Source organism: Biomphalaria glabrata, unplaced genomic scaffold (assembly GCF_947242115.1).
Source record: "Biomphalaria glabrata unplaced genomic scaffold, xgBioGlab47.1 scaffold_25, whole genome shotgun sequence".
Classification (NCBI taxonomy): domain Eukaryota; kingdom Metazoa; phylum Mollusca; class Gastropoda; family Planorbidae; genus Biomphalaria; species Biomphalaria glabrata.
The window spans coordinates 224792-234133 of NW_026602917.1; the positions used below are offsets into that span (position 1 = coordinate 224792).

Below are 9342 nucleotides of genomic sequence, written 5' to 3' on the forward strand. Positions count from 1 at the left end.
AGTATTTATCTTGAATCAGTTTGTTAATCTACATTATATGGGTATGATAGTTGTACATCTTCTACTAGATCAAGTTAAATATAGCTATCCTTTTTTAGATGTAATGTGAAATTGTATCTGATAGTATTTTTCATTCTTAGGTAGATCTTGATTACACTGCCTGGTTTTGTGGTTTGCACGAGATGGTTGACACAATGATCTGAAGTTCAAACTGCCATTTTCTACTGTCCGCTGCAAGATCTTGGCTGGAATGTAAAAGGAATGTCCAAAATATTTAAATGACAAACAGGATGGGAACTGATAATGAGGAATGTATGTCCAGTTTTTTTTTTTTTTTTTTGTGTGTTTTTTTAATACAGATATGAAAGATGACATTACCCTAACTTAGAGTCATAGGAGTTTCATTAATTTATTTACTCAGATGCTGAAACAGACATCTGGCATATTCCTATAATCAGTATCATGGCCTTTGTATACAACAAAATTGATTGGAACTCCTAGACTAGAAATATAATTCAAGATTTAAATAAGGCACTGGTCATAGTTTTAGAAAGTGTGGCTAGCATTCTGGTAAGATATTTTATTAATAATTAGAAATTAAATTAAATTTTATTTAATGATATTAAATTTCTTTTTTAAGAATTATGGTCCATTTTTTCCCCATTTGTGTACAAAGAAGGAAGACAGAGAGATGGAAAGACATCAAAGAATGGGCAGGTCTGCCAAGAAATGGTTTATCCAGGGCTAAGTACAGAGAGGAATATAGAAGGGCTGTTGACAGATCTTGTGTGGTGCCCCCATGGTTCAACAGACTAATTGATTGGTAATGGTAAGAATTTAATGTATTTTTAAAAAAAAATTGTGTTAATTACATTAAGGGACTAAATCAGTCTTTTTTTATTTCCAGAAAATAATACCAGGGTTATGCTCCTTTGACCATTGAGTTCCAGGATGAAGAATGAAAGACAGAGAGCAATGTGAAGACATGAAAAAATGGGCAGGTCTGCCATGAAATGGTTTATCCAGGGCTAAGTACAGAGAGGAATATAGAAGGGCTGTTGACAGATCTTGTGTGGTGCCCCCATGGTTCAACAGACTAATTGATTGGTAATGGTAAGAATTTAATGTATTTTGTAAAAAAAATGGTGTTAATTACATTAAGGGACTTAATCACTCTTTTTTTATTTCCAGAAAATAATACCAGGGTTATGCTCCTTTGACCATTGAGTTTCAGGATGAAGAATGAAAGACAGAGAGCAATGTGAAGACATGAAAGAATGGGCAGGTCTGCCATGAAATGGTTTATCCAGGGCTAAGTACAGAGAGGAATATAGAAGGGCTGTTGACAGATCTTGTGTGGTGCCCCCATGGTTCAACAGACTGATTGATAGGTAATGGTAAGAATTTAATGTATTTTGTAAAAAAAATGGTGTTAATTACATTAAGGGACTTAATCACTCTTTTTTTAATTTTACATTCATTTAATGTAATTATTTTATACAGTAATATATGATTTTTATCTTGGTAAATCATTTAAATATATATCCTGCTAATCAAACCAAAGAATCTTCTCAATACTTATTTAAAAATTTTAATTTTGTCTGCATGTAACAAATGTTTAACGAAAAGAAATGTACACTGTCCAGCATTGATTATTTAAAACTGGGATTCATTCCTTCCTTGTCAAAGTGCCTAAGTGACTTTTTTAAAATAATGATACGAAACCAATTGCTAGAGGATCATCTGAGACAATGTCACCCTAACAAAATAGATAAAGATTTAAAAATTTTCTAGCACTCAAAGATAAAGTTAAGAATAGACCCACACAATCTCACTTCAACATCATATATATAGAGAGAAGATGTTGGTTTGTGAGCATCTTACAATATCTCTTTACTTATAGCAAAATATGGAAACATAGGTAAAACATTGATTTTACCAGCCGTTGTAGTTGTGAAAACTGTTTTACACACACCTACATCTGATATTATTAAAAGAATTTCTTTAAACAAAAATACAGTTCAAGGGCACATCGGTGGCATGAGTTATCAAATTAAAAGCTTCTTATGTGATTCTTTGCAAAGGAAATATATACAGTTTGGGATCAGTTTGGAACCAGTGGCGTCACAGGCTCTGATGGGGTGTAGCGCTGTGTGCTGTAAACTGCCTAGGGGTTGCCAGCTCCTTATTTTTCCTCAGGGTTGACCCACGACAGCTTTCCCATGTTTGGGAATAGTTGCAAGGCAGCAGATTTTTAAATTCAGTTTTCCTTCTGCTATGTGGCTAACGAGCTCTTCCTGCTTGAAGCCTACCGGCTAAGGCGCCAGTTACTCGCCTTCGTCCCTTCCCCTTTAGTGAAAACAGTTCGGCGGACACGTGAAAGATACACGAGAAACTCTTTGCGAAAATTTTTACAATGATACTTAAAACAAATTAATTAATTAATATTTATTGTTTGAATGTCTTCTTTATAGAATGTATGAAACATGACATCCATAGGAACAGATGATAAGCCTGGGTAAAAAAACATTTCCAGTGTGTTTGATGATTCCAGCAATACATATTAAATTGGTTAAATTTGAATTTTATCAATAAAAATGAGTTATTATTTAATACTTATATGTATTTTTAAATTGCATTTTACTCTTCAACTCACTAAAATTAGAAATTAGTTTTCAAATAAATTGAAAAAAAAAAGCAATATAAGTTAAGCAGGGGGTCTACCAAAAAGCAGAAAACATGGCAAGGGGTCTACGAAACAAAAAAGTTTGGGAACCACTGGTCTACAGTAAAGTCAGTCCCGCAATAGTGAATTCTCAAAAAAAAAAAAAAAAAAAATTTAAAACAAAATTTATCTAAAAAAATTTAAAAAAAAAAAAAAAAAAAAAGAAAAAAAAAAAAATTTACTAAAAAAAAAAAAAAAAAATTTTATAAATAAAAAAAAAAAAAATTAACTAAAAAAAAAAAAAAAAAAAAAAATTTACTGAATGTTTGGGAACCACTGGTCTACAGTGAAATCAGTCCTGGGATAGTGAATTCTCAAAAAAAAAAAAAAATTTAAAACAAAATTTATCTAAAGAAATTACAAAAAAAAATTTATCTAAAAAAAAAAATTGAAAAAAAAAAAATTAAAAAAATTTTTTTTTTATAAAAAAAACAACAAAAAAAAAAAAAAATTTTACTAAAAATTTGGGAACCACTGGTCTACAGTGAAGTTAGTCCCAAGATAGTCAATTCTCTGAAAAAAAAAATAAAAAAAATTTTTAAAAAAATTATAAAAATTTTTTTATAAAAGTTTGGGAACCACTGGTCTACAGTGAAGTCAGTACCGGGAAAGTCAATTCTCAAAAAAAAAAAAAAATTAAAAAAAAAAAAAAAAATTATCTAAAAAAAATAAAAAAATAAATAAAAATAAAAATTAAAAAAAATTTATCTAAAAAAAAAAATACAAAAAAAAAAAATATAAGTTAAGCAGGGGTTTTACCGAAAAGCAGAAAACATGGCAAGGGGTCTACGAGACAAAAAAATTTGGGAACCACTGCTCTAGATCTACATATTTAATATTAGAATCATCATTAGAGCTTGTCTAGTAGAGTCTAGAAAAGAATGTATAGATTACTATAGTCCTAGTATTCTAGATTATTAGTCTAGATCTAACTTAAAATTTTCAATAAATATTCTGGATTTCTTCAGCTTGGTCCATGTCAATCCTATCGTCTTTGCCTTATGGTCTACCGTTCTTCTGTTTTCTTTGCTTTGAAATCTAGATTGACTAGATCTACACAATGTCAATATAATTTCTAGATCTATATATCTAAGACTAATTAGTATGGGCTTAATATTACTGTATTATTTAGTTTAACTACAATTTTTCAGGTCAGCAGCATTACAGTAAGCACTGGTACAGCGTACCGGCACTTTTTTCAATGCAGCGAAAAAGTTACTTTTGTATTTTAAAGTTTATTATTTATTTATTAGTTGTTAAAAGGCAATCCATCACTGAGCTCCGGCACCTATTTCTTTACAAAAAAGCACTGATTACCTGTATATTCTTTAACAATAACGGTTTACTATTCTCAGGAATTAGTCATTCAAAAGATGGTGAGGAAAAGAATGGTCGACAAACCTTGTGTGGTGCCTTAACAGTCCATCAGACTAAGGGATAGATAAAGGTGAATTTAATTTATATTTTGATCTATATAAGTTGATTTACTGGACTAAAAATCTAGATATTGGTAAAACTTTGCTATTCTATTCTAAATCTAGTGTGACATTCCATATTTTTATTCTGATTTTAGATAGATCTTGATTAGATCTAGATCCCATATGTATAGGACTTAGCACTAGATCTCTAGAAATTATTGTATATGATGCTAGATCTAGAAAATCTAGACTTGATCATAGAAATCTTCAAGAAAAATAATGAACTAACCTAGACAGATCTCTTGAATTACATTGTAAATCATCTTGTTGAATTATCTCCACCACCTTCAGTCAATAGACAACTATGGCTCATACGAGAACAAGAGCCTCTGCATTGGCATCGACTATTTTCCAATCCTTTCTGTTCAGCTTCATCCATATTAAAATACATTTTAAAGGTTTTTATTACTTAATAGAAAAGATCTAGAATTTTAATAAAAATCTAGTCTATCTAGATCTAAAATTCTAGATCCACCCAATTTTATGTATACAAGTAGTATGGGTGTAGGATTGGCTTAATATAATAGTGAACAAATAGATGCTATCTTACTAGATTTTTCTAAGGCTTTTGACAAAGTTCACCACCATAGTTTGCTTAAAAAATTAAAATATTTCGGCATTAATGGTCCACTGCATCAGTGGATTAAGGACTTTCTGATAGGGAGAGAACAAACTGTAATAATAAATGGCTCTAAATCAACACCGATAATAGTAAACTCAGGTGTACCTCAAGGAACAGTCTTGGGTCCACTACTATTTTTAATTTACATAAATGATTTACCAAATTGCATTACTTCAGGAACAAAAGTCAGATTATTTGCAGACGATTGCATAATATATAGAACAATAAAAACAACACAAGACACAGATATTTTACAAAGAGAATTAGATGAATTACAGAAATGGGAATCAAATTGGAGCATGTCTTTCCACCCAGAAAAATGTCAGTTGTTAAGAGTAACAAAAAAACTAAAACAAATTAATTCCACTTATCTTATTCATGGCAAACCAGTAACACAGACTAAAAACGCAAAATACCTAGGTGTTATAATAAATGAAAAACTGTCATGGAATCCACATATTGATGAAACTACAAAAAAATCAAACAAAGCATTAGGATTTATTAAAAGAAATTTCTATAAATCAAATAAGAACATAAAACTAAAATGTTATTTAAAACTTTGGTTAGGCCAATAATAGAATATGCATCCTCCGTTTGGGACCCCACAACTCAAGAAAACATTAAGAAACTAGAACAGACACAAAATAGAGCAGTGCGATTCATAACAAACGAATATTCACATTTGACTAGAGTAACACCTTTAGTAAAATCACTAAATTTAGAAAGTCTTCAGGACAGAAGGCTCAAAAGTAAAGTAGCAATCATACATAAAACACTGAACCATAATCTTCAAATACAAAAACAAAATTTAATAAAATACTCTGAAAGACACAAAGATAAAGGCACATTCCTCGTCCCATATGCTAGGACAAATTTGTACAAATACTCCTTCTTCCCTAGTGCTATTAGAGCATGGAATGGGTTGCCTGAGCTAGCCAGGAAAACCAGTGACTTGGCAGAATTTAAGTCATTGGTTAATATGCATGACTAAATGTTTGACGCGTAGGACGTAATCATCTTCTTTTTTGAAGTAACGTCTGTATTATATAAGATAAGAAGATAATAGTATTTATCTTGAATCAGTTTGTTAATCTACATTATATGGGTATGATAGTTGTACATCTTCTACTAGATCAAGTTAAATATAGCTATCCTTTTTTAGATGTAATGTGAAATTGTATCTGATAGTATTTTTCATTCTTAGGTAGATCTTGATTACACTGCCTGGTTTTGTGGTTTGCACGAGACGGTTGACACAATGATCTGAAGTTCAAACTGCCATTTTCTACTGTCCGCTGCAAGATCTTGGCTGGAATGTAAAAGGAATGTCCAAAATATTTAAATGACAAACAGGATGGGAACTGATAATGAGGAATGTATGTCCAGTTTTTTTTTGTTTTTTTTTTTGTGTTTTTTTAATACAGATATGAAAGATGACATTACCCTAACTTAGAGTCATAGGAGTTTCATTAATTTATTTACTCAGATGCTGAAACAGACATCTGGCATATTCCTATAATCAGTATCATGGCCTTTGTATACAACAAAATTGATTGGAACTCCTAGACTAGAAATATAATTCAAGATTTAAATAAGGCACTGGTCATAGTTTTAGAAAGTGTGGCTAGCATTCTGGTAAGATATTTTATTAATAATTAGAAATTAAATTAAATTTTATTTAATGATATTAAATTTCTTTTTTAAGAATTATGGTCCATTTTTTCCCCATTTGTGTACAAAGAAGGAAGACAGAGAGATGGAAAGACATCAAAGAATGGGCAGGTCTGCCAAGAAATGGTTTATCCAGGGCTAAGTACAGAGAGGAATATAGAAGGGCTGTTGACAGATCTTGTGTGGTGCCCCCATGGTTCAACAGACTAATTGATTGGTAATGGTAAGAATTTAATGTATTTTTAAAAAAAAATTGTGTTAATTACATTAAGGGACTAAATCAGTCTTTTTTTATTTCCAGAAAATAATACCAGGGTTATGCTCCTTTGACCATTGAGTTCCAGGATGAAGAATGAAAGACAGAGAGCAATGTGAAGACATGAAAGAATGGGCAGGTCTGCCATGAAATGGTTTATCCAGGGCTAAGTACAGAGAGGAATATAGAAGGGCTGTTGACAGATCTTGTGTGGTGCCCCCATGGTTCAACAGACTGATTGATAGGTAATGGTAAGAATTTAATGTATTTTGTAAAAAAAATGGTGTTAATTACATTAAGGGACTTAATCACTCTTTTTTTAATTTTTACATTCATTTAATGTAATTATTTTATACAGTAATATATGATTTTTATCTTGGTAAATCATTTAAATATATATCCTGCTAATCAAACCAAAGAATCTTCTCAATACTTATTTAAAAATTTTAATTTTGTCTGCATGTAACAAATGTTTAACGAAAAGAAATGTACACTGTCCAGCATTGATTATTTAAAACTGGGATTCATTCCTTCCTTGTCAAAGTGCCTAAGTGACTTTTTTAAAATAATGATACGAAACCAATTGCTAGAGGATCATCTGAGACAATGTCACCCTAACAAAATAGATAAAGATTTAAAAATTTTCTAGCACTCAAAGATAAAGTTAAGAATAGACCCACACAATCTCACTTCAACATCATATATATAGAGAGAAGATGTTGGTTTGTGAGCATCTTACAATATCTCTTTACTTATAGCAAAATATGGAAACATAGGTAAAACATTGATTTTACCAGCCGTTGTAGTTGTGAAAACTGTTTTACACACACCTACATCTGATATTATTAAAAGAATTTCTTTAAACAAAAATACAGTTCAAGGGCACATCGGTGGCATGAGTTATCAAATTAAAAGCTTCTTATGTGATTCTTTGCAAAGGAAATATATACAGTTTGGGATCAGTTTGGAACCAGTGGCGTCACAGGCTCTGATGGGGTGTAGCGCTGTGTGCTGTAAACTGCCTAGGGGTTGCCAGCTCCTTATTTTTCCTCAGGGTTGACCCACGACAGCTTTCCCATGTTTGGGAATAGTTGCAAGGCAGCAGATTTTTAAATTCAGTTTTCCTTCTGCTATGTGGCTAACGAGCTCTTCCTGCTTGAAGCCTACCGGCTAAGGCGCCAGTTACTCGCCTTCGTCCCTTCCCCTTTAGTGAAAACAGTTCGGCGGACACGTGAAAGATACACGAGAAACTCTTTGCGAAAATTTTTACAATGATACTTAAAACAAATTAATTAATTAATATTTATTGTTTGAATGTCTTCTTTATAGAATGTATGAAACATGACATCCATAGGAACAGATGATAAGCCTGGGTAAAAAAACATTTCCAGTGTGTTTGATGATTCCAGCAATACATATTAAATTGGTTAAATTTGAATTTTATCAATAAAAATGAGTTATTATTTAATACTTATATGTATTTTTAAATTGCATTTTACTCTTCAACTCACTAAAATTAGAAATTAGTTTTCAAATAAATTGAAAAAAAAAAGCAATATAAGTTAAGCAGGGGGTCTACCAAAAAGCAGAAAACATGGCAAGGGGTCTACGAAACAAAAAAGTTTGGGAACCACTGGTCTACAGTAAAGTCAGTCCCGCAATAGTGAATTCTCAAAAAAAAAAAAAAAAAAAATTTAAAACAAAATTTATCTAAAAAAATTTAAAAAAAAAAAAAAAAAAAAAGAAAAAAAAAAAAATTTACTAAAAAAAAAAAAAAAAAATTTTATAAATAAAAAAAAAAAAAATTAACTAAAAAAAAAAAAAAAAAAAAAAATTTACTGAATGTTTGGGAACCACTGGTCTACAGTGAAATCAGTCCTGGGATAGTGAATTCTCAAAAAAAAAAAAAAATTTAAAACAAAATTTATCTAAAGAAATTACAAAAAAAAATTTATCTAAAAAAAAAAATTGAAAAAAAAAAAATTAAAAAAATTTTTTTTTTATAAAAAAAACAACAAAAAAAAAAAAAAATTTTACTAAAAATTTGGGAACCACTGGTCTACAGTGAAGTTAGTCCCAAGATAGTCAATTCTCTGAAAAAAAAAATAAAAAAAATTTTTAAAAAAATTATAAAAATTTTTTTATAAAAGTTTGGGAACCACTGGTCTACAGTGAAGTCAGTACCGGGAAAGTCAATTCTCAAAAAAAAAAAAAAATTAAAAAAAAAAAAAAAAATTATCTAAAAAAAATAAAAAAATAAATAAAAATAAAAATTAAAAAAAATTTATCTAAAAAAAAAAATACAAAAAAAAAAAATATAAGTTAAGCAGGGGTTTTACCGAAAAGCAGAAAACATGGCAAGGGGTCTACGAGACAAAAAAATTTGGGAACCACTGCTCTAGATCTACATATTTAATATTAGAATCATCATTAGAGCTTGTCTAGTAGAGTCTAGAAAAGAATGTATAGATTACTATAGTCCTAGTATTCTAGATTATTAGTCTAGATCTAACTTAAAATTTTCAATAAATATTCTGGATTTCTTCAGCTTGGTCCATGTCAATCCTATCGTCTTTGCCTTATGGTCTAC

General features: G+C 30.2%; 1 long non-coding RNA gene across 1 annotated transcript; it reads left to right on the forward strand.

The window, feature by feature from the left end:
- The first annotated feature begins 684 nt into the window (after positions 1-684).
- LOC129924097 (uncharacterized) lies at positions 685-1113 on the forward strand. Its single transcript, XR_008775998.1, has 2 exons — positions 685-829; positions 908-1113. It is a non-coding gene; the product is annotated as an uncharacterized LOC129924097 (long non-coding RNA).
- The last annotated feature ends 8229 nt before the right edge of the window (positions 1114-9342 follow it).